The sequence below is a fragment of the Bemisia tabaci genome, chromosome 1 (assembly GCF_918797505.1).
Source record: "Bemisia tabaci chromosome 1, PGI_BMITA_v3".
Lineage (NCBI taxonomy): Eukaryota > Metazoa > Arthropoda > Insecta > Hemiptera > Aleyrodidae > Bemisia > Bemisia tabaci.
This window is the reverse complement of record NC_092793.1, coordinates 50,712,078-50,739,288: the sequence shown is the minus strand read 5'-3', so window position 1 is coordinate 50,739,288 and position 27,211 is coordinate 50,712,078. Positions and strand designations below refer to the sequence as shown.

General features: G+C 40.4%; 1 protein-coding gene across 2 annotated transcripts in view; it reads left to right on the top strand.

Moving 5' to 3' along the window:
• LOC109035577 (uncharacterized) overlaps positions 1-27,211 on the top strand; it is a 197,112-nt gene that overhangs the window by 78,460 nt on the left and 91,441 nt on the right. For both annotated transcript variants that reach the window (XM_019049261.2, XM_019049260.2), the window contains exon 3: positions 11,533-11,596. The gene's annotated coding sequence lies outside the window, so the exon portion shown is untranslated. The remainder of the gene's footprint in view (positions 1-11,532; positions 11,597-27,211) is intronic.

The following is a 27,211-nucleotide window of genomic DNA, read 5'->3' as shown; positions in this document are numbered from 1 at the left end:
GCGCGGTTAGTTGTAAAAATATTTTATGCTCCCAGCGACGGAGATCCTACCGGGGAACAATTAAAACTAGTCTCACGGAAAATATCTTCCCCGCTCCATTTTACAGGGGTCTTTTTACTATTATACATAACTTTAGGCGTCCGCCCTCTACTAAACCCCAAGCTCGGCGATAGATGACCGCAATTTGGGTTGGATTTCATCCAAAGCTCCGCAAGCAATGTGACGTATTTCAGAACTTTTTATGTGAAATTTAGAATTTTAACAATACCCGCATGCATGTATAATTCACATACGGAGAGAGAAAAATGACTTAAATTTGCCGTCAAGAACACTCCCTCTTAAATCAATAATAAAACCGATTGAATTAAGCAATTTTTGCTCGCGATACGATCATTTTTCATCAGATATGAGTATTTTTTTTCTCCTTGAGCGATTCTTCTTAGCGGTAAATTTGAAAATATTTGCGCTCAAAATGAACAACTTTGTCCAGTGCAAATCTGACTTAAAGTAAGTCGAGCTTTTCTAGAAAGTTCTATGTTCGAGAGAACTACGATGTTACAGCGGTCGTGTCCCTTCAAAACTAAGTTGAATTTACCATCTTCCGATATCAGGGCGCAGCTTATACAAATAGAAACATTGTAGTGTTTACTGTAAAATTGACATCTAGGCCTACCTAATTTGATTATTAAAATAATTCTTCGCTACCCCAATTGGAAGTAATTCTGCCAAACGGAACTATGTGCATTATGACGTGAGCCCTGTTATACATATATTCTTAAGGGTCTCAGGGCTCATGTCTTAAAGCACATAGTTCCGATTGGCAGAAATACGTCCAATTATCACGGTGGTCATAGAAAAAGCATTGATAAATAGATTTTCCTCGGCAATAAACTGTAGGCTATTTAAACATTTTAAGCACGGATATGATTTTTCAGTAATTTATTTCTTCCCTTTTAAAGTGAATAAGATTTATTTGATAAGATTCAAAATTATAAACCACAAAAGCGTTGTGTAAGCGTTTATATCTCGCCGAAAACAAGACACACCTCCTGAGCTTATGAGGGCATAAAACAAATTAAAGGAGGGGCGAGTCAAATAAAAATACCAGCTTTGAAATATAATGGGGATAAAAATAAAATGACAGAGAAAGAAATCAAGGAGGGGTTAGAGCACGAATCTGTCTCGCATCCCGTTTGAAATGTGTTGTTTCCCTCTTTTCCTGAAAAAAAGGTTCAAATTGAATGACATCTGTTATTGCTCCAACTTCCCCCGTTTCTGTGATGGGAATCGCTTCCGTGTCAAATGTTGAACCGCCTGAGTGTGAAACGACATGAACCGGCACAGAAAATTTACGGCGGTATTTAAATAATGCTTGGAAGTAACTTTTAAGAATGCGATAATTTAAACCAAACAACGATTGATTTAAAAAGGCCTTGTTGGAGTAACGCGACCAGGGCAGGCTGTTATCTTATTTCGAAATTTCCGCCGGGGAAGCGGAATGGGTAGGATGAGGAAGTGAACTGGTAACGGGTGGGAGAATAGGGATGGGATAGCTTTGACAAACAGAATCTCCAAACTTCTGATAAAATTTCGCTTTGTTTACGTTGCTTAGAGACGAAAATTTTGAAACCCGCCTCAAGCCGGCAACAATGGTGACAGACGGCACTTCCTGTCTCGAGAAACACAATTTCCGCCCGAAGCCCTCAGGAATGCCGCTAGTGCACTTTGTAAGATGTTTATTGCCCGCGCCTTTTTGCAAATTCTGAAAATATAAAATCAACATATCTCATACCCAATCGTCAACTAACATCCGAGGGGAGGAAAAAATGAGAGAGCGCAGGGTGCAAGTGTTCCTCTCGACTGGAAGGGGCTCTCTTACACCCTTCTCTTCCTCTTTAAAACATCCCTTCTTTAGTTTCCAAAGAAATTGAATACATACTTGCATGATATCTCGGCAAGAGCAGTTCGCATCAGTGCATTTTTGTGAATATTTTGCCTTAATTGGATAAGGTAGGAAAGAGGAGTTCCCATCAGTGTAAAAAGGGTCTGTAAATTACAAGAAGAATTTATCGCCCCTAGAGAAATATGTTTACGCGCTTTCAGAATGCGACAGGAGATCTTGATTCTTGTAGTTTCCTCTAATGCTGAACTGAAGATAGCTGATCTTTTATCGCACTCTAAAAGTGCTTAAACCATTTTGACGCAGGCTCTGACAGTTTCCTCATCAGTCGAAATTTTGTTTATATTTTAAATTTGCGTCCTTTAAAATAACCCTCACGGTAAAACACAAGAAATAATTAGTTTTTTTTTGGGAAGGGAGGAGAATGAAGGTTGTTTGTCCTAGGAATGGTTCAGCAGATGGCGCCATGACGGCGCGGCGTTTTAATGTTGCCTAGGATATCGTCGGAGTCTAAGCTGGATTTGACTAGCTGACAAGCTCAAATTAAAGTCAAACTAGTATCAGTCTCTCAAAAGGACCCCAGCCAAGCACCTCTAAAGCTCCTTCCTCGGTTGAGCACTCTCACCCCTCTTTAGTCTTGCACTGAATTTCATTGCAACTCCGACCATAATTTGTTGGTTCTTTATGAATCTTAATTGTTCTTTCTTAATTGTCCATCGGAATAGTGTGGACCCAACACTACGCTACCATCCTGTTACATGCAATATTTTAACTGACTGGATTTTTTTTATCTATTTTTTTGTTTTGAGAAGAACGAGTTTAACGAAAAATAGACCATTTGCAATGGTAGTTGTTTTAAGGCTGTTAAAAGTATAACATCAACGTACAATAAAGCTATGCAATTAATCATATTGCATACGTTGATTCATACGTCTTTGATGGTTTTATGTATGTGTCGCAGGCAAATAGTGAAATCAGGCATTTTGTGTCAGAATGCCTAGGCAGATAGTCAAATTTTGACGGTCTACAAAATTTTGTGAATTTATGGCGAGGAGCTCACGATTTTTCACTATTTTTGGGGAAATAACTCATGAAGCCTACGAACTCTTTTTGTCTCTTCCTCTTCAATTGCTTCTCATATTTTTAAATGTTGAAATTCCAAAAATTCTGTATTTTACAACCTGATGAAAATTTCAAGATCAGCGTCTCTTCAGGAGCTGAAAATTGTTTAAAATACTATTGTGTGTGCAAATTTTTACTGAGAATTTATTCTTGCAGGAGCAATGAATGGTTTTGTTTGAAATTAGGAACAGAATCAGAATTTCAATCTAAGTTAGAATATTTGACCGTTTGCCTAGGCACTTAACAAAATGCCTGATTTTACTATTTGCCTGCGACATATGCAATATTCTGCGACATTATGATAGTTTCGTGTGTACATACGTGCATCTGTGGGGGAGAGGAGGGTCAAAAAATGAAGTTACTCCTTAAGTCATATTTCATTCCATGCGAAGAACTTGAATTTCTATTCTTAAGATGAGATTCAACAGTAGCAGCTGCAAGCTAAACCAGAGAACATGGGCACTCGGAGCTTGTACGTATAGTCGTATCACGCTGTGTTTTAGGGGTTCACTGAGCAGCGAGAGAGAGATCTGAATGAATGAGTGGAAGTGGGGGCTAGCCGGTCAGAACAAAGCTGCGACAGACAAATTACAGCACTGGCTGGGGTGGAGAATCAAATGAAGAAATTGTTTACAAGCTGCTATTTACATTCGGAGCTACTTTTTTTCATTTGACGGATTTTTTATTTGCATTTTTGTGCTTTGCATCGCAAGCAAGCAAGTTAGCGGACGAATTCTTTTAAATGTTAACAGCAGTATCACTTTATTTCGCCGGCTGTTCATGCTCTCGGTCTCGGGAATAAGGACGAGAAGCCGGAAATATTTTCATGTCCACATCTGCATTCCCCCAACGCCGTGCCGCGTACAGTCCTTCCCTCAATCTTATTCCCAGACTTAATAGCATTATCATATTTTAAATTCACTCCAGAATCTTCCTTAATTTCCCATCTCGGCTACCACTGAAAGTCGTAATTCATACAGCGTCTGGCCAGTGTCCCGTCTTCAGGCCAAATTAATTTTTTTTCCCCCCACATTTTTAGAAGATATTTCATGTAAGTGACGACAATCTTAGAGAATACATTTTCCGGCAGAAATAAAGTTTTGTTGGTTTACACACTTTTCTAGAGGAAACTCCTTAACCATTTACCGCATGAAAGTCAATGACCCAAATTATGACACACATACTTTCAACGCCTCGGTGTGCCCTGGTGCTTTACTAAAACTGCTCCAGGGTTTCCACTGGTTTCACTTCCTTTTCGGGGTTTCTCCGTTTTGTAATGGAATATCTGATGATCTCTGCGGGAGGATAGGGGGCAATAGCGATTGGGCGTCGCAGAGCGCGAGGCTGCGCTATACAAGCGGCTTTGTATGCATATGTATTTTACAAATATTATACACGAATATATGTTGTAAAGCAAAGTGCATGACTCGAATTTGCTGCATTGACTGTGGAAGTTGTCTTGAGTTCAATCTTAAATTTGGTGAAAAGTTCGTCAAGTTTGAGTCAAAACGGTGTTTTTCCTGGTAAGAGTCGAACTGCGTCATCCCCTTCGCCTTCCCGACCGTCCTCAGTGACGATTCTTACAAATTGACATTTCCTCCGTCTGAATTTATGTAAAAAAAATCGATTCTAAGTGAGGCAGCCTGCCTCATATCCATAGAATTGACACATATAAATTATCCATGTTGTGGGAATATCGTATTCCATCCCAAACATGTAAATTTTGGATTTTTGCCATGGTTCGTTCCAGAAACCTTTTGGGCCAAATTCCATCATTTTTGCGGCTAACGAAAGGAGATGAGCCGATTTCCTCTCAGTTTTTTGAAATTTGACATAGAAAGCGTCCCTTTGAGTGCGCGGTGCGTCCTCTCAGAGCTTAGCGGCGACGCGGCTAAAGAATGCATCGTGCGCCCTGAAAATAGACACATTGATCTGAGTCCAGACTCTTAAAACATCGACAATTGAAAGTACTCTTGACTCAATTAGAATCCGTAGCGCTTCATGTCAACGGACCTAAGCCTCTGTAATTAAGCGATTGCGTATTGATTCAAGCTAAAGATCCGATCGAATCGAAGAGTCATTCTTTCTTGTCACTGTCTTCAGAGTCTGGACTCTAGGTCCATGTGTTTTTATACAGTGCACCCCAAAATGAAGTCATAAAATTCGAAAGATCTTTTCGATTGCAGAATGAAGTACTATGAGAAATTAGGCTGTATCTAATGTGAGTAGACTAATTTTAGTCAATGCTGTGCATTTCTCAAACTCTTGATTTTTCGGAACAATGGCTCAATACAACCTCTAAATTATTTCGCTCCTGAACGACCGCGTCGCGTCGGGCTGGAGCGCGGACCATCGGCGGCCCTTTTGAGGGCATCACCTTCCCGACCGCGGCGAGACGAGGTTTATTTTCGCGTGAGTCAACACGGAGAGGTGCATAAATGCATGGGGCCAATCTCGCGAGCGGGCAAGACGAGCGAGCACATTGTTCGTGACTGATGCCGCTCTTCTCTATTCTGGGCGAACGGGCGAGCGAACGACCGATGAACTTGATAAATGGCCCGGATTCTTGGCACCCGAGTCTCCGCGCGTCCCCCCTCGGGTGCAGGCGCCCCCGGGCCCCGGGGAGCGCCTCCCGATGGGCGACTGCTCGCGCCCCATCCACTCGCAAATTAGACATCCGAAGGCGAGGTTACAAATGGCGACATCGTCGGGCCGACCAGCGAATGTGGAAGCCATGTGCGACGCCCCTTGGCCCGTCGGGACGCGCCGAGCTATTGCTATTACCTCACCTTGAGTGATCCTATGCAAAATTGCCCTTGCCCAGTGGCGTGGCGTGAATTGCGATTTATCGATTGTTGTCATTTGAACCTATGGTAAAGAATCGATTACTAAGGTGTTCGCCGCGAACACCCTGTTTATCGATCCTTTTCCATAGGTTTCAAACGGCATTGCAATCGATATATCGCAAAGCACGCCACGCCACTGCCCTTGTCCCCGCTCTATAGCGCCTATCTCACTTCTCTCATCGATCCTCGCCTTCGGTCTTCCTTTGACTCTCTTCCATTCGACCATACCAGCTCCAGCCTTCAAGAGCGATGCATAATTATGTCGATGACTTTTCCATGTCTTCGAGCCATTGTTTAGAGGCTTTTGCTGTTTTTATGACGAGGATAATTGAATCGATGAGTTCGAAAACACACCAATTCGGAAAAAAAAATTGTTCAGAAAACACCTAAAACTGCGCAGCGGGCGAAGTAGTTAGTTTAAGAAAAGCCTTTTTGGTGGCAAAAGACAAGTACTTAGAGACTTTGTAAAGCAATCCACCTAAGTAGAAATCGGTACACCATGTTTGATGACAGAGAATTAAGCGTTTAAAAATTTCGGAGTTGGTGTGTTTTTGTTCTCACCGACTTTCATATACTGATTTTTCATAGTCTGCCCAAAAAAATTTATATTTTTCGACATGAATAACGCTTGAATATTTATGTAACTTGTTGGTACAAGGTATACTGAACCGAAAAAAGAAAACCGCAAAATCGGATGGTCACCCGTTTCCCTTGAAATGGCCAAAAATTGGTATTTCCAAAGAAATACTTCGATTTTTCCCTTTTCCCGTCGCTGTTGCGAGCACTTCCGATTGCAATTTCGAAATTTCCTTTTGCGTGCAGATGCTCCTATCCATAAGTGTTACTAAACCGTAAAAAATAGAAAATCGGAAAAAACTCGAGTTGATGTGTTTTCGAACTCACTGATTCAATTTGAATCGCGTTAGGCAGAAAGGAATCAAACCACGTCAGCTACATATTGCCAAATTTAATTGGGCAATTTGATTTTTTACTGGAAAACAGTTGTGCGGATTTTTGTGCAAATTTCAGTGAACTTTCTGCACAGTCCAAAGCAAATTCCTTAACATTTTAGAAGGAATCCCCATAAACGTTCTATTGTAAAAAATTAAATTGTCCTTTTAAATCGAGCAATGACCGATCTGGCGCAGTTTCTCTCTGCTGAACTCTGTCCCTTTAATGGACTGAGTAGGAAAAAATGTTACTTAATTATAATAACCGCACCATCAACCTTTTTCCAATTTTTGTTTACGTATCCTCTCTTCCTCATCTTGAAATGCACTCGCAACTATATTCTTTGTTCCAACTTATACATTTTTCAATGTTGCAAGGAGCCCCCTTCACTCTTTGATTTCGTTAATTTTTGGACAATTTGCGTATCGCAACATCAAAATTTGAAAAAAGAAGAAGCGCGAAACTTCCTTATTAAACCTAGAGCTAAGAACTAAACTATGCAATATTTATTTCTGTACTTATAGAGTCGATTTTTTGAGTTAGCTCGCGTGATATTCCTCATTTTAATCATCAATGTATTGCTTAAAAGTACTGGGTTTTCTGACCAATTGGCAACACAGTCTTTAGAAAGGGATCGTGGGACAGTCAATAACCTTCATTACAGATTGACTTTGTTCTTTTCCTTTGCAAAAATGATGTTTTTATAAGATTAGCTTAAGTGGGAAAAGAGCGGCTCAGTGGGAACATTTTGCAACGCTGTATTGAATTAATTTAGGAAGTTTGAAAAAATTGTGCCTTACAAAAAGTAAAGACTAATAAATACGTCATGTTATCCAAATGTCAACAAATTTCATGTGTCAACTGGTCAGATATGCATTATTTCCCACCTTTCCATGCGGACACTGCACTGCGGCGCAGAGATACAACTATTCGTGCTTGATGGATGTCCGTGTTGCAGCTGCATAATTGAAGGCGCGATGGCGCGAGGCGTAATCTCGCAATTCCTCGCTCTATGTCGCCAATGAAGTATCGTTCAGATTCGGGAGAATCGTAAAAAAATGAGACCCGAATATGTATCTCCTGTCTTCGGCTTTGTTTTCACTCGATTTCTTTTTCCTTTTTTCTTTTTTCAATTTAATGACTTGTATTTGTAGACCTATAGATGAAGCTCGTATCTATACCGGCACAAAACTTTTCTAGAAGAGGTGGTCGGATCAATGACACGGCTTGGGATGTTCAAATGTAATTCATCCATTTTACCGATTTTTCCATCACATTTTTCGTTCAATAAATTTGTTAGTCCAAATGCAATTAATCTTGCCCGGTCAACATGCATTTGTCCATTACAGTAATTAGTCCAATACAGTAATTAATGTAATACACCAGTGCATACAATGCCATTATTTCATCCTTCACCTGTATTGAGATCGGGTATAACAAATGTATTCCCACACAATATTGTACAACCTGAGATGTAAAATGGCATACCATTTTATGAAACATTAGATATTTGTAAACTTTGATCCTTGAAATTTCATGAAACATTTGAAATTTCTGATTTTTCATCCTCGATATTCATACGTCAATAAAATTTCATCTACCATCTCTAAAGTAGTTACTATATTCATCCATAAGACCAGATTCAATTGTTGGGGCAAAAAATTGAGCTACTTGTTCGGGTAGAAAAATTCGAACAAATTTCATTTGCCAAATCTCATATTTGATCAAATTTCATATCGGGCAAAAAAAAGTGGGTGAGTCGTCCCATTCTCCTAGAGTTTTTACCTTACCACTCACAATCAGTCGATTTTTATTCCACGCAGAATATTATGCAAAAATAAAACAAAAGTAACACCCATTCGTGTCTCCTCAGAGGAATAGAACAAAAAAGGAGCTCTCGAAACCTCAGGGTCTGGATATGTGTTTTATACTTTCACTATCGATACGTCATCGAGAGGTGTATAGTGATGAACCGAGGGACGTAACAAAGAGGGCAGACACCTGAGGTAAATCATGCCACTGTCTGGGCCCCGACCAGCGCAGCGCACCGCAGCGGTGGCATTCGAAAGTGGGGTAAACGCGGTATGAAAATAGTTGAATAAAAAGCGGGATCCGAGTTATCGTCAGAAAAATATGAATGTTTAATGAAAGAGGGGAAGCGAGGATCAGGGGAGTCGGAAACCGGGAGAATCCGCAGAGATCGGAGCCGCACAGTGGATCGGGTCAATTACAGAGGTCGGACACGAAATTTTGAACTAAAACTGCAAATTTTCATGTTTATTACGTCACAGTTTAAATTTTAAGGGGTGCCTGTTGTAGAAAATTTCACGAAGAAACCAATGGAACCAATTTTAGAAACTCAAAGTTTTGTACAAACGGAGTTGTACTGCAGTCCTGAGGAAAAACGCCGTATGAACCTTCAGGCGTTGCCAAATTATTTTTAGTAAATCACGAATTTCCTCAAAAATTCGTAAATGTTTTTTCTCCAATTTTTAAAATATTTTTTTCGCAATTTCACCTAGAGTCCCATAAAATTCAAGGAAAACTATGCACAGCTTCCCTCAAAAATAGACATTTTATCGAAGGAAATTTGACAACTCTCGAATGTTCATGCGGCGTTTTTCCTTAGTACGGTAGTACATACGTACATACATACATAAGAGCCGCTCTCACAGCGCTGTCCGGACACAGAATATGCTAAGAGCAACAGAGATGGATTTCTGGAGGAGGTCAGCAGGAATTTCCAGGAGGGATTGCGTCCGTAATGATAGAGTACGGTGGTATAAGCGTTTAAAGTTTCCAAAATTTGTCCGACCTCTCCTATTGGCTGGATCCACTGTGAGCCGGGGCCGCAGCCGCAAAGCAGGAGCAGCGATGAGTGGCGTGAATTTTGAATCCTCTCAAGTTTGAACTCATGGATCAATGGAGCTTCGATTCGGGTCTCTGATTGTGACTACTCCCGAGTCAAAACGCTGAATTATATTCTCAGATTTTTCCAAGCATCCAGAACCTACCCGCCGACTCCAACCTTCATTTTCCGTACGAATAAAAAGAAATATCTTCCGACTCGCAGTTCGTTTAAAGCAGCCACTTTCTCTCTTGGTTGCATTCGCCATTTGCGTCCTCTTCAACCCCTTCTACCGTTTTTCCGCCCGCGGTTTTCCTTAGCGAAAATATTACGATCTCAATAAGAGTTTGTTCTCTTCTGCCCGACGAAAATGATCTTGTTTTTCATCTCGCTGGAGCTTTACTCTCAATTTGCGCTTTTTCAATCTAATGCCATTAGCATTGAGCTCTATAATCTTATTCTTGCGCCTTTCATCGTATTTTCAAATTTGCAAAATAAGCACTTACAACCTCACGTTTTTATACATGCAATAAACTGTTTTTTTTCGAACGCCTGCGCAAACTTTAAGTACATAACTCAAATTTTCAATCGGTATCGGTTTATCAGTCGTGGAATCTCCTACATTATCCTTATCTTCCTTTTTTTCGATTCAATTTCAATCACGGTTAGTAAAAATTAAAATTAAGGTCTCAAACTAAGTCTATCATACACATATTTAAATGATACCAATTTGAACTAATTCCTATACTTCAGTTCAATGCCATTGAAAGTCATCAAGGACATGGAAAACTACTGAAAGTCATTTTTTGAAAATTCCTGTGATTTTTCTTCTTCATACATAGAATATTTTGTGAAAACTTCAAGCCCAGATTTTGGCTCGGTCTCTTTCAGAAAATACGACAGGAGCGGACATTTTGAAACACTACAACCATGATACGCAATCTTTGCAGTTACACCGTCGATATCATGAATAATTAATCCAAACCTCTTGACTGTTGAAGAAGTCTAGAGATAAACCCTTAGTCTCCTAAATAAAGCAAAGAAATTCTTGAATATAAGTTACGGCTTCTGCAAGTTTTTCAGATCTGCTTCTTCAACTCAGTTCCATTTCATGGCACAATACACTCAATTTCTCTATCAAGTGTCATTCCGTGCCTCTCAGACCTGCCTGCATGGGCACTAGAATGAAGGATAGAATCCCAAAATTCTAGGTTTGAAAAAGATTTGGAAAAGATGAAGGATACTGGATAGCATTGAAAAAAGAACCATATGAATAATTGAAGGAAAACCCACGTTGTTAATTCATTTTTGCTAAAAACCGTCTGATAGGGGCGTGATACCGCAACGTGAAAGCATTTAATGGAACGTTCTCTCAATCATAAAATGTGTAATTATTCGCCATGTTTTTCCCTCTCGTGGAAAAATAACAAATGTCATTTCTTGGAGGAATGCATATCCATAATAGGCCGGGAAGTGTTTTTTTGAATATTCATTTTTCCTAAGTCATTTGCCTGCCGACTCCCTTTTGTGTGACTGCGCTCCGTGGATGAGGAGATAAGAGCATGAATTTAACGCCCCTGAAAAAGCTCATTAAAAGTCTTGACTGGGATTATTCTGCATGCCTAACAATGATCCATCATTGGAAAATGTAATTAGATAAAGAAGAAGATTGTTTTTTTCTTCGTATTCTTCTTTTACTTATCGTGCACAAAGAAATCAATGTTCCGTCTTCTTTATTACACCATTATAGGGAAATATCGTTTCAGAGATACTATTGAATATGTTCAGCTGAACATTTTTTTACGTAAAATCGATTTTCTTCCTTGGAAATTCACTAAAGTGTATGTGTTTCCTGTTCTTTTTAGATTGTGTTTCACGATCGGCTGAGCCGTCTATCAATGTGAGGAGATTTCGATATTGTCTTCCTCGGTAAGTTATTGCATCGAACATATTTTATCAAATAATATCAAAAAATAATTTTCAAACCGAAAATGATTATGCGAATTAGCGGACGAAGATTTTGGCGTGAGCGATTGAGCGGCTACATTGATCAAGTTTCATATATTGTGATTTACTCTCCATTTTGCATGGCTTTAACGCTTAATTTTTTGTAAAGATATTCTGTAATGATTGGTCTGTATACTGACATTTCGGTTTATCAAAAAGTACTCAAAATTGCTGAAGTCTACATCATATTGAATATTGGACCGCGTCAAGCAGAAAGGAACCTAGCCATACATCAGCTATTGCCAAATTTAATTGGGCAATTTAATTTTTTACATGAAAATGGTTGTGCATATTCTTTTGCTTACAGTAAATTTTCGGTATATCACGAAACAAAGTCCTGAGCATTTTTCAAAGGAATCCGCACATACGGTCTCTTGTAGAAAATCAAATTGCCCACTCAAATTTGACAAAAGCTGATGTGACTTGGTTTCTTTCTGCTAAACGCGGTCCAATTATTGATGGTGGTAACAATACGTGGAGCTCAAACCTAAATTAATTATTTAATTTAATTTCGCATGAAAATTCTGAGCGTAAGGAATTTCATTTTGAGAGTGTTGGCAACGCTTCGGAGTATTTTGAGGTCAGATCTGAGCCTCATAAATTGTTTTTATAAGTGTCTCTTAAAGTCCCCTTCTTTGGAGCCTGAATGAAAAATGTACGCGTGCAAAAAACTGGAGGGAGAAAGTAAAGTTAACTTAATGAACTTGGGTAAGACTTTTATCACGAGGTGGGTGTGCGCCGAGACTCTTCTTCTCACCTTTCCTCGCGGGCCTCACCCGTGAGTCTTCGCGCCTGTCTTCTCCTCGTCGCGGTTTTTCATAACGTAAGACGTATAATTTAAGTTTGTCGTTTGCGATTAGATTTGGATGAAAAATTCGCCGCTAAGTTGCCGCCGTAAAGTTGACTTCGTCCCGGCAACTCACTTTCTTCACCTTATTACTTTTAACAATGTTCCCTTTATCTTGTTTTTACTTTCGTCCGTGTTGTTAATTCTTTGCTTTAATGTCTTTTTTGTCTCACAAAAGCCGGCCTGAGTTGGTTGATTGTTGAAATTGATAGGCGAAGCTTTAGACAAATAAGACAAAAGGGATGGAGGGATCCTATTGGTGGAAGCGGGTGGTTGCAATGAACTAAAGAGGTAGGCAATAGACTAACTAACAACAACCCGTGTGAGACCTTACAGTTCGTCCATCATTTATCCCCTTAGTCTATTAGAACCACCCGTTCAAGCAATAGGATCGCTCCATATACTCCGTATGTCTTCTTTGTCCATCGCTTTGTCTATCACTTTGTCTATCAATTTCAACAGTCAGCCCGTTGTTTGAAGTCTCTGTTTACATGATACTTCATTCGCACGGATTGTTGTCATAGTTTTAGAACGTCTCTTTACCAATGCGATGCGATGCATCGGTTAGGCAAAAAACCGTAACCTCATTTCAATGCCCCAAAATTTCTCTTCGAAAATTGTAGTTTTATATTGGGCGTTTTCTGATTGCGAATTTCACTGATTTTCCTCTGATCAGATGCAAAAATATACACAAAATTTTGGACAGAAATCACAGTTATATTCTTGTAAAATTTAAATTGTTAAAGTTAATTTTGCAACTTTGGAATTTGTTATATTTTTTTGCCGGGAAAACGAAAAATTATAAATCTCATGGATTTGAAAATCCTCATGGAGGGTCAAAATTCGTTCTGGTATAGTTTCCCCTCAAAAGATGTGCGCTAAAATAATACTAATCTACCAAAAGAATTCCAGGTTTACACTGACTTTCATGCAGAAAGATCAAATCACCATCTCTGCCTGAAAAAGTATTCAAAGGGGTTTTAAACCGTTTCATTTACTTGCAAGTGTGGTTATGGAAAATTCGGAGCACTTGCGAAGAGAGTTCTTCACTCTTTCTTTTAAAAGCTGAAGGGCCTCTATGGGCCCATCGGGAGAAGCTCAAAAGTTTATATACATAGTAGTGTATAGCATTTGAAGTACTTTTTTGAGGAATCAGTCAATGGATTCTCAAGCATGGATTTTTTACCATGCGATCGAGATAATCTCATTTGAGGAGAGCCACCATTTTTTTTTTTAAAAAAAACCATGCCTAAGAAACCACTGGCTAATTCCTCAAGAAAATACTGCAATTATAATAATTGAAGGCCAAAACATATCTTCGCAGTGTATATAGATAAGTGTACACTATGGCAGCCCGAGAACATATATATAAAATAGTATATGTACACAGTAAATAGTAGGATAATAGTTTATATATGATAGTAGTATAAAATTTGTCTTTAAAACAGTCTTCTATATTATGATACCGGATAGAGCCGAAAGACGTGAGAGCTAACCAGGTCCGTCCTCGGCTGCAAAATAACTGTGCCCAACTTCGCCTGTTGAAGGATGATAATGAGTCCGATGAATAAGTAACTTGGAAACTTCTCCATTGGAGCGTGCCACATGGCGGCACCGCGCTTATGTCCTGGAGTCAATTTCATTTTAAAACACAAGAGCGCGCGCCATTGAACCATCACTATCCATTTTAATATTTTCCTTGAAATTTTGATAACTCCGCTTCCCGCTTCAGTTTGAATCCAAAGTTTCCCGACTGAACTGAGGTGTGTAAACATCGCACTTATGCCAATATTTGCACTCAAGCTTGTGAATATTTACACTGTCTGTATTGAATTTGTCCGTAATGAGCTTGATTCAGTATGAAATCGAGGATTAGCCGCCCTAATTTGACCGCCGATCCTCCCCGCTTCCGCAAATAAAGTTTTTCTGATGATTTCTAATTCAACACTGAATTCATTGCCCTTCCCTTGAACAAGGACCGATGCGGACTAACTGAGGAAAGGATAATCTATAGAACTGGTGCATAGCCAATATAATGAGACTGATCTTATTTTTTAATGTAAGAGGAAGGATAAATTAAAATTTTCTCGTCACTCAAACTTCTTGGAAAATGTTCAAATATTTAAAAAGAAGATGAGAGAAACAAAATTACCACGCACTCCGAGGGTCGGGTAAGATAATCCCAACGACTTTACTGGAAAGAATCAAATGGACGTTCAGTTAAGTTCACGCGAAAAGTAAGTTGACTGACTTTTCGAGTGAAACGAAACCTCCGCCATCTTAATGTATAACTATAGTTTAATGGAGGAATTGAGAATGTGGCAAAATGGTTCCTACAGCTTAATGTTGAGGTTAAAATTTGCTTTAACAGACAGAACCCATCAAAGGGAGCAATTATTTTTCAAATTGAGAAAATAATTTAAAGAGGAGGAAATAAAACACACATCGTGGAAGAAAAGCTCAGTAGATATAAATTACAATAAAAATAGCTCAAGACAATAATTACCCTCTTTTTGTAATGAGATCATTTACATTTGGGTGTTCTTCTTATACAGATACCAGTTTTTTTTTTTTTACCAGTTGATGTTTTCTGAAGGACAATAATGTGCAACATTTTCGTGGGATTAATATATGCTGTAAATACGACATTACAGCATTGTTGCATTATTGTAAGAAGTAATCAGTCAGGATGGACGCCTTTAATCTATTCCTATATCGGACGCGAGAAGATCTCTTACTTGTATAAATGTCAAGTATCAGTGAGGACAAAATATTTCCCAAACTTGTTTTAATTATCAAATATTCAGCTATACCACTGACGGATTTTAGACATTTTTAGTGAGGTCAACAATAGACCAGTGACCCCAAGGAGGGGGGGCATAAAGTTCCGAGCATAAAGTAGTTTTACCGAATCGTGGCAGTCGGGACCAAGAATCTCGGCTCTATTTGCCAAGCTTTTTGGGGTGCGAATATTCTCGTCAGAATTTTCATCGTGTGGACGTAAAATTTAGGTGGATCCTAACGACGTTCTGGCGTCGAAGAGCGCAGTTCATTTTATTACCGTAAATGCGAACGTGCATTATAGCTGAATCTCCAGACTCAGCGATATGACGACTGAAGAACGGCGGCAAGGCTCGAATGCAGCAGGTGTAATATTCAACGACAGCTACTGTGCAAGCGGCACGATCGTTGGACGTTGCTCAACGTAAGTTTAATCCCATCCGGACGCCGAACATGAAGCGAGCGTCCCGGCCGGCGCTAGCAGGTGGGGAAAGGGGGGGATGGGGAGGATTTTGAAGGGCTGCGGTCGGACAGGGATACGGAGTAGGTATTTAAACGATAAACTAATACCGGCCGGAAAGGCGTAAAACAAACATTGTCTGGATCTGATAATGCTCTAATTGTAGTCGGTTTAGCACACTTTATTTTCGCTTGGAAAACATTTTTTAAGCGGCTTAAACCTTGAGCACGAACAACATCTGTGTCGGGTTCACTCCGGGCACAAGGGCTCTTCGATGAGGCACGAGATCGGCTTCGAGGAGGAGAAGGAGGAGGAAGAGAGAGAAAGAAGTACGACTGGAAAGAGGACAAACAAGAATGAAATACGAAGAGCAGGGCTCGTGGAAAAACTCGTCCTCTCCTCTCACTTGCGAAAACTCCTTGTATCATACTTCCTCTTAGATTTTGCACCATAGTTTGTTTTATACACTTAGCGTAAATCTCAGCCGGATAATTTGTATGAAAGCGGCCTTTATGGCTTCCAATCTCCGATATTATCACACAGACTACCTGAAATAAAATGATAGTTTAAACCTCATACTTTAATGTATTCGAGGTAAGACCATCGTGAATAGTTCAAGGATGCTTTTTATCCTTACAATTCTTATTCCTTAACCGGAGGTTCGAGCTGCCATATCAATGCTGAAATACCTCAGTTTAAAGACTCTCATGCGTGAATCCATGATGTGGTCGGTTCTTTTTAACATGAAAGAGGGTGTTCTGAGAGAGACTTAGAACTTTCATTGATGTGAATAATGGAAGCATATTCACACGCATTAATTTTTAAAACAAAAGAAATAACAGAAGAATGCTAGAATTCAGACTTCGGCATTTAAAAAAGTCAACCTACATTTCAATTATCCCCATTCAATCATTGTCAATCTCAAAATAAGCCCATGATAATTAAAAACGTCCGCGAACATCTTGCTAACCAACGGAGCGAAGAAGTACAGCATGCACGATCATAAAGCGTTTCTGTCACTGAAAGTAATTCTTTCACCCTGAAAGTAATTTGTCCCTCCCAAATGGACCCGTAATTTACCCTGTTCAAGGGCGTCTTTCACCTCCAACCACCAGGACAAGCAAACAACGACGTAGTGCGATCTGCCAGAAAGCTGCCAAACACGGCTCCTTAGATGCTACCAACATTGTCAAATCTCCGCGAAGTAGACCCGATCCTGGCTCTGAATTGTTTTGCATAACATCCAGGCTCCTTTCCTTTATAGAAAACAGCTAAATAGAACTCCAGGATGATAAGAGAGAAGCAAGGGACGGACTGCGCACCACTATTTCTTAGCCGGTTGATTTGGCGCGGCAACTGGGAATCTTGGCACAGCAATCGACAAAATAATAAGGTACATTTATGCCGCCCTGTCTGAGGCACTAGACTGCCGTGCTAAGGAAGAACACCGTATGAACATTCGAGAGTTGCCAAATTTCCCTTGATAAAACATGTATTTTTGACAACATTCATGCATACTTTTCCTTGAAATTTTCAGATATTTTAGATTAAATTGCGTAGAAAATTGTCTGAAAATTTTGGAAAATAATATTCGCAATATTCCCAGTAAATCCGGTTTTTATCGGAGGAAACTTGGCAACGTCTGGAGACTCATACGGCGTTTTTCCTCAGCACGGCAGTTGAGGGCTTGCAAGTTGACTCGAGGCTGCTTCCGCTTAGATGTAAGGGATGTCTTTTAATCAATCCCTCCTCTGCTAAAGTCGACCGCGTGTTGCTTTCAAGAGGCAAGAGCTCTATTCGAGAGTTCCCTGAGCAAATGTCTAATTTGTAGCTTGTACATATTGTCTCATTCCAACTTGCACTATAAATTATACGCAACGCGCCTCCGTCTCTCGCCGCGTTCACACCCCCTTATGAGAAACGGGCGGTGCTTCGCCCCCCCCCCCCCAACCGTTTCCCCCTCCCCCTCTTCTCTCTCCCTGTCGACATAATATACGCCGTCAATTATTTTTAAATTAGCTTCGAATCATTCGTCCTATTTTGACCTAACCTGTTTTCAATTAGCAGACCACTCAATTATTCTGATTTCCGACAGGAAAAAAAAGAGTCTTTAAAAATACGCACACACCCACGAACGAACACACGTCTACTCTCGCTAACATACACATACACATACTCATAAACATTTTAAAAATCCATATAATTTTGGTTCTGAGCGATATCGGCCCCAGACTGAAAATTGTGAAATTTTGGCTTAGCTTTTCACCAAAATAGATCCGTCTCAACTTTTATTATTTAATTTTATTATTTGAATGTCGTTCACTTTAAGCCACAAAATTCTAATTAAAAGTTTACTTATTCTAGATACACCAATGAAAAATCTTGGATACAAGCTCCATTTACCTTCAATGTAGTTCGTGATTTCTGGAACGTGTGTACCTCGATATGACTATTTTTAATTTTTAACTCACACTACCTTACCAGGCTCGTTACAAATAAAAGTTTACAATTGAAACTCTAGGCTTCGAGAAGTTTACAGATTTAACGATCGAAAAGTATGGGTCTACCTTTGAATGTAACAGTCATAAGATGAAATTACCTAAGATAAAGTTTTGTAATGGTCTATAGAGCCGAGAGTAGATACGTTATAAAGAGAACCTATCCTCAACACCAGTTACAACAAATGATTTCTACATCCGATGCGATTAAGTCGGGTGTTCCACGATTCCCCGGCAGAGGCGTCGCTATTGTAACGCTCTACTCGCAATGGGCCTCATCGCGATTAATACAATTATTTCTTAATTTATTGAAAGATCCGGCCAGTGGAAGCGTTCACAATTTGCATTCGCAAACACGGCGCCGCCAGGCAAGCCCGTAATCCCGTTTTATGGGGAATTAATTTTTGCATGACCCCCACCTTCCTTTGTCTTCCTCCCTTCTTTTCACACCCTCTTCGTATTTAGTTCCGGGACATGCCTCGGAGACACAGTCCCGTGCGTGTCGCACTGAATCCGCGTTTTCTCTCGTTACCGGTCATTTTAATCATTTCCAAATTCTAATGTCTCTCTGCGGTGAAAGATTTTTAATCGGGTATTACATTTTGAGTCTCGTCCGAGTGATATATACGCCTGCGGCGAACGAGAAAATCGATGTCGCGCGTGACATTCACATTAACACTTTGATGATGCAGTTTGTTCCTACCCTTGGTGGCTCTTTAGGTTACGTACCCATGATGATGAAGCTTGACTTTTGTATCATTTATTACCGATAGCCTCTGAGGTTTTTGAAATATGACTGGTTATCATCATCGTTCTCTCCGGAGATTAAATTAAATTTTAATCCTGGTGGACAAAGCCCATAAAACACGGAAACTCTGTGAAGTTTTCATATACTCTGCTGATTAAAAATGGCATATGATTTCACTTTGAAAAATGTATGGAATTATTAGACTTACTTAATTTTCCGGTTGGAAAGATTTAGGGAGGAGCGAAATTAGCGGGCATTGCAATGATGATTTACCTACTGTGATCAATGGCTAGCTCAGGGCCGGATTCACCTACTTGCCGCCCATGCGGGCCGCCTGGATTTTTCCGCCCCCTTCTCATTTGTTTTGAAACATCAATAGATCGTATTCGACGGTGGTTCAATGTATCGTTTGGTTCAAAACAATAGAACATAACCGCAAACAAAAATTTTAGGATTTAATTTGGAAAAGCTGAAAATGAGAAAATTCCTAACAATTTCTCTTTTCATTGCCATATGGTACTCGAGAGAATAAACATTCGATCACATAAGACCCGTTACCTCAGATATCTGAATTGACTTTTGAGGCTGTGGTTACCTATGGAACCAATCGATATCAATATAATATCACCTGTGTGATCTGTCGAATACGATCTAAAAAAACCATCAAGTGAACGTGCCGGTGGGGGAGGGGTGTATGAGATGCGTTTACTCGTGTTGGGCACATTTTTTGTGAAACCCCTGTCAACATCAACAAAAGTTCAGTTCCGTAAACCCACCCCTGTTTAGACAAGGCCTTCCATTTATAAAAAACGAACGAAAAAATGATGAAAGAACAAACATAAACGTGGTTAAAAATTTCACTTTCTACCGCCGCGCCGACCGCTCCATGTTGGCGCAATGCTTGAAGTATTCATGCAGTCTTGTAGGCGCTATGCGTTTCACGCCGAAGCCGACTGCTGCTGACCGCAGTGTGTTTGACGCAATGCGTGAAGTTTTCATGCAGTCTTGTAGGGGCTATGCGTTTTACGTCGACCGCTGCTCACCGTATTGTGTTAGACGCAATGCGTGTAGTATTCATGCAGTCTTGTAGGCGCTATGCGTTTCATGCCGATCGCCACGCTGCCGCGCCATTACAGGTCAAATTGCGTGTTTGGTTTCTCTCTGAACTCAACTAATTAATGGTGCTGTCTCTTGTATCACCGAAAGACGACAAAATTAGAAATTACTATACTTTTACTCTCAGAAAATGAGAGATTTTGTCTCCTTTTCTCGTTTGTAATTTATTTTCTGAATCCGATTATTCTCTCTCTTTTTTTGATACCTACATTCAAAAAGATTGAAAAATTTGCCGCCATGGGCCGCGGCCCATGTGGCCACCCCCTTAATCCGGCCCTATCCCTTAATCCTAGCTAGCCGCTAGCTCTTCTCTGAAGTTAGGTGTGTCACGCTCAATATTTGAGAGATTTTAAACATGCATATCTAATCGAATGAATGTTAATATAAGGGGATATCCTAATTTCCAGATAAAATACACGAAAGAAATCTTAAAGAATAAGGGTACAGCGATAATGTCCTTTAGAAATATTATGATCATAGGTTCTAACACAAATACAATATTGAATTAGTAGGATCAATGTAGAGTTAAGAAAATTACATTTTGTTCGGGATGCACTATTAAGTCTCCCTAAGCGATGTAGAAGTAACTTTATTGCTGAGTGCCTCAGATTTCTTAGACGTATAAAGTTATCTAGACCAAGTTTCACTACATAGCTGCTCTAACTTTGAGTCGGTCTTCAAATTAAGTCATCCCGCTTTAATTTCGGCAACATCGAAGCGAATGCGCTGTCAAAATCACAGCGCACTCTGTTAAGGTTATATCATTGTCCTCCTCCTCTAGTTCCCCTTTCCTTTTTCATCTCTCCAAGCAAAAAGCTCGTCGTTACAAGTTGAAAGCTTCGAAGTTGGATGCGCAATGATAGATATGTTTTGTGGCGCTGTTTTACATGGTGATGTATAAGAGCCATTTACCAATACGACGTATTCCCAAGTGCATAGACTGGAAAGCACCGTCATATTTGGCATCCTTGTTTCGTTAAGTGCACACAGGCTTTTCTGACTAATTGAATTTGGTACATGTCTGCATTGAACTTCGTCCTCTTCCTGCTCGCATTCCCGTCGCCAGCTTCGAACGTCAATCTCGACTTAATAATAAAAGTAACTCTGCACCAAAGTTCAAGTCTCACAGTTCAAGGAGGATGGGAAATCCGCGAAGAGAGACATCACTGTAACAGCAACCTCTGGTATTATTGAAAAGACCCGCTTGAGTCTTCCGGGAATTTTGTATGATGACACGAGCTCTATTCATGTTATACTTGGAAAAAAAATCGTGTGATGTAACATCAACCTATATTTTTCTCATGTTCAAAGAGGTTGAAGATAAAAACCATGTTTTATTTACTTTTAACATTCGAACCAAGTTTAGAACAAAAGATCCGTAGGCGCCAGGGGGGCGTAGGGGGTTTGCAACCCCTCCCCTCTCTCTTGTTCACCCGAAAAAAGGAGAGAGGAGGAAAAAAGTAAGAAAAGAGGGGGGAAAAGGAAGGACGCTCATATTTTTTAATTATTTAGGACGGAATTTACTCAAACTCATGTTAAGTGATTTAAAATTTCGAAAATTTTTGGAAGCCCCTCACCCCCCTTTTCCCCCTTGCCCACTCTTGCCCCCCCCCCCCCCCCCCCCCCGTCCGAAGTGTCTGGATTCACTTATGGAAGGATCAAATTGGAACGATTAGTTTTACGTTAGATTCCTATAAAACCATGTGAAATGGGTTCTAATCTCATTAAACTATAAAACAGACAGCGTTTAGCAGAACAAGCCAATCACAGTGTTTTCAAAATCGGCGAGCTTTTCCTTTTTCTGGAGAACGTCCCTTTTGAAGACGCTCTTGTTTTGTCCACCAAAAAAATGGTTGGTTTCAAATCAAACAAATCCTGTAAATTTTATTGTGCATGCATTTAGCATTCTTGATGAAGAGGTTTCATAATTTTGCAAACACCGCAATGGACTTAGTTCCTCGCGACTGAGCGCTGCCCAACTGTTCTGAGGAACATGCGAAACTGTATCGTCCGCAAGAAGGTAGATCTATTACAAAGCACACATAACTGGCCTCTAGTTTTAAGGTTTCATTTTGACCCTTCCCCAACAAGTCGGGCTTAGACCAGGACGATAACTACCATGCCCGAAGGCAACGTTATTATATTTAAGGGGAATAAATTGGTAGAGCCAAACTTAGAGGAAGTAATAGGGAACTTTCATGGGAGAGTCCCTTGAGCTTTGAATCATTTTTGCCCTGGCCGGTCATTTCACGAGTTCACAACTCGGCCAAAGAGAAAAGTAATTCAATCTAGATGATAATGAAAGGCCTACAGCCATGGTCGTAGCTTTTGCAGGCGGACCGTGGGGTGCGGGGGGAGGGGGGCACAATTGCGCACATGTTTAGCGACCGCGTGGAAGAGGAGTCAGGTAATTTGGGGTGATGGCAAAGGAGGGGTCGTGGAGGCGGAGGGTGCATATAAATCAGACGCTCGCAACATCGACCTAACGCAAGTTTAGTATTGATAACACACTATTAGAATTGTTAATGTGGAAGACAGCTCTTAATTCTGATAACACGTTCGCTGATTTCGCCGGTGGCGCTATCAGGGCCGTTGCGGTGAAATACGGAAGCTCCGTGCAGGGTCAGGCCGCCCACTTTTAATTCGACCTGTGCTGCGGTTCTGATCTCTATTCAATCCTCCGCCCGTCTTCCCCGCGGATCGCTAATCCTCGGTGGCGTGGCGTGCTTTGCGATATATTGATCGATTTCCCATTTAAACCTACGGGAAATGATCGATTGGCAGGGTGCTTGCAGCGAACACCTTAATAATCGATTCTTTACCATAGCTTCAAATGGAGAAATAACGATAATCGATCGTCACGCCTCGCCACTGCTAATCCTTCGGCTCCAGCCCCGCTCATGATAATTTTGATTCGGGTAATTAATCGCTTTTGTTTCATTTAACTTATGGACGTAGCGTTGATCCTGCTTATCTCCTCCCGCGCATTTTAATTACCGCGCTTGCGTTCATCGATGACCGTTTAACGGGACTCGTGCGCGGAAATAGATAGGATGGAGGTAAAAGGAATCAAGATTTGCTTTATATCAGCGTAAGGATGATTTTTGTCCGTTTTAAATTGATCGTTCCAGATTTTAACCGATTATTTTCCAATTCACGTGAAGGAATCAAGATTTGCTTTATATCAGCGTAAGGATGATTTTTGTCCGTTTCAAATCGATCGTTTCAGATTTGAACCGATTATTTTTCAAATCACGTAAGCGCCAATCTCTATTTTGGTGGTAGAGGGTTTGTTTTTCCTTTTATTCTTTGGTGTAATCAATCATGTCTGTTTTCAAAATAGTCTCCTAAAACGAACATACATTTTTTGGAATTCGAAGATTGTCAAAAAAGCGAATAAAATGGTTTTACTCGTTTTTCTCGCATTCGCAATTTGGGACTTGATTTGGAAAATAATCGGTTGATTTAGACTCAAATCAAGCTATGTCTATACACGGCACCGAGTACATCTCTTGTTGATTTCAAACAGCGTCGTTTCATTATATTGCATTTTTGAGGTAAAAATTATCCTACTCAAGCATGACCAAACTAAGCAGAAGTGTTCAAAAGTTTTCTGTGATAATATGAGGAGCAAGCTAGTATCGAATCCCTCATCGACTTCTCTTTTATTGCTTCGTTTGTTACAGGAAAATGTGTATGCTCTTTTGATCTAATATCAATTACACCGTTCTCCGTCGAAGGACAGAGTTGTTTCCCCCTAAAAACACGATTTAATCGCGCAATCAGTTGTTTCGATGCGCAACACTTTCCCAGAAAATAGTTTTTCAAATTGAGGAAGATAGATTTTTTTTTCTTCTTTTTTTTTTGGAGAATTTTCCTTCTACATCGCACTCTTTAAAAATCCACCGGCATTCAACATCAAACATTGTGACATGCCGTGAAAACGTTCTCGCCTCTTGACGCTGCTAAAAATATGCTCAGTTTATTCTGCTCCACCGAGGTAAACTAATCGGTTTTGGTGACAAGCATGAGTTGATTAATGATTTTTCTCCAGAAGAATCTAGTACATCGTGTTACGGAAGGATCGAGCTTGATTCTCTATACTTTGGTTGTGATCGCGGATAACTTCACGTTCGTTAGATACGTCGAGGATGGGGGGGGGGGGGGGCACCGGAATCACGGAGTCGCCTAAGTCTTAATCTCGCGGTGGGCGATAACGCATCGTGGTGAAAGGAGGACGAGGAGCGCCGGCTCTGAAGATTTGTTTCCCACAAAATTGACGAATTACTCCCACGAGAGCTGTCTTTTAAAGTTACATTAGTCTCTCATCAATTCTCATTTCTTTATGTTTGTATTTATCATCCCCGCCGTGCAAGGAGCAATGGCACGCCGCGTCGTCTCGCTGTTCAAAACGGCTTAATCACGGTTCATTCCTCCTCATTACCGAGTTTTATTGCCCTGAAGTTGCGGAAAACGAGACGGTAGTGAAGTTTTTCTCAATCGATTTGATTCAAGGGAATAAATTGCTTGAAGAACACAGGAAAAAAATTTAGCGCTGAGCTCTAACACTTTAGGTGAAATAGTGCTAACCTTAGGTGTCCATTCCTATAGGCCACAGGGCTTAGGGTTATAGGACATTTCGTCAACGATTTTTTGTCCGCGCACCTGTTTTTCCCAGTAATTTACGTCCGCGCGTTTTTTCGGCACGGAGGTTTTGGTCCACGTGCCAGTTGAGACCCAAAGTTATTTGGTCCACATGTAAATACAAACGACAATTGCTCACGACATTTTTGGATGAAAATGTATAATGTCTTGGAAGAATAAGGATTTGCTTGTTTTGTTTTTGTTTTTTGGTTGTTTGATCCAACGGAGAATAATATATAATTGAGATTTTTGGTAAAAATGAGGGAGCGTCAATTCCATTAGACAAAATTCACTAAAACTCTCTACACTTCTTTGGTGCAACAGGACTTAATTATCTTTCAAGAAATTCCCAACTTGTTATACCTGAACCGGATGAACCTCTTGATTTGCCTCAGCTAAAGGCTCTTAGATTTTTTCTGTGTACGATAAGTATCTTGATTTATTTTGCGAGGAAACATCTGTACTTTTAAAGGATGCCTGTCATTCTTAATACGTTCAATTTCGTATAAGACTGTGCAACACCTCTGTTGTGAAATAGTTGCTTCAGGCGCCGCCACACGGCGGGTGAGCGGTCAGCGGAAAACGCGCATTGGCGCCTACAAACCTAAGTGGATACTTCAAGCATTGCGCAATGCGTGAAGTATCCACTTAGGTTTGTAGGCGCCAGTGAGCCTCTCGCGCTGGCAGCAGGTCGCTCCGCTCTGTTAGGCTTTAATATTTAGCGTTTTTTAACTGATGATTTTGAAATGTTAGCACACTCTGCATTGATTATTCTCATTTAAATTGATGGTACAAAAATGTGTATCAATTTATCAAAGGAGAATAATAATGTAATGTGTGTTTTTTAAATATTAGTGGTTCCGTGTCAAATTTAATGATTTCCAATTCAAAGCACTTTAATTTTTTTCTTGTACATCTGTGCTTTTATTGTGCTGCAGCGATGTGTTTGCACAACAAAACGCTCAAAATTTGACGTATTTGACTCTAAAAGATCGATGTAAAAATGGGTTAAAACTAAAGATTGCGTGCTTCTTGTTTTTTCCCCCTCTTTTATTCATTTTTGCAGTTTCTGTCGGCACAACTGCGGCTCATTGAGAGTAATGCCGCTTGGAAAAGGTTTTACACATATTTATCACGTTTTAAAAATATAAATGTTTTCAAAATGAAGTAATAATTTCGTAAAGAAAAAATTAAAAAAAGCTCGTATACATATGTAAGGTATATTGTACATCGAATATTTTAAGGATAGAAATAAAACCATGTATTCACCAATGACAATTTAAAAAGATGAATCAAAAGGAGAAAGTAAAATTTCATTTTGAAAATGAGCAACCATAACAACACCTCCTTCTCTCTCAATTTCATATTATCAATAAAATTTTACAAACCGACTAAAATATAACACTTGGACCCAATCACTGCAGTTGCCTATTTTACCTGTGGGCGTAAACTACTGGACAAAAAGGTGCGCGGACAAAAAATCGTTGACAAAATGTCCTGAAACCGGGCTTAGCCCTAAGGTTTTTAGTTGGCGCTATTTTGTCCAAAGTGTTTGGACTAAGGGCTAAGTTGTTTTCTCGTCGTGAGGGTAACATCCCGTGACCCAGAGACTCAGATATACAAAAAGGCTTGACTCCAACGAAAAATTGGAAGAAAAATATGCATAATTTTACCAGGGGATTCGCGTTTTATCGAAGAAAATTTGGCAACGCCTGAAGGTTCATACGGCGTTTTTCCTCAGCACGGCAGAAGAGACCATTTGGGCCTTCATTAAATTGAAATGTTCCAAAGGAGGATCTCCTCGCCGATAGACCTATTGATCGTCGGGAGTGCGTTTCCAGTCAGCAACTTTCGCTTTGACAACGGTGACAAAGGATAGATGGTTCTATCCGAGTGGGAATTTCTCCGAGAAGAGATAACCGTAGACCGAGGGGGCGCGGGGATCGCTGCGAAGGGGAGGGTCGGGGTACGCGTCTGAGTACGTGGAAAAGTTGCGAGAGTTGATTCGAAGATGCATGACAATCGGTTGATCTAGTTGTCGGACTGGATGCCGCCGTGACGCGTCACATGTTTGAGTTGGAGAAGTTGCGGATCCAGACCCGGGCTGGGAGTCAGTTGGACGTATTTATGCTAAAAGGAACTAAGTGCATAGGTTTTGCGTGAGACATAGTTGCTTTTAGCATAAATAGTCCTTTGCTTGTCGAGCTGCGCACACGGAGACGAACGCGTGCTCGCTTCTCAGTTCGTCGCGACTCGCGCGACTCCCGATTCGGAGATAAAGGCCGAGCCGTGGCCGGTGCTCTCCTCCTTGATGCGCGGATTAAAATCGAGATTTCCCGTAGGAATATGAAAATGTTTGCACACGCCGAGCGAGGCTCCGAGCAAATATTGTTTCAGCTGACTCGGAATCATCCTGTCGAAGATGAAAGTCTCGATCCGCGCG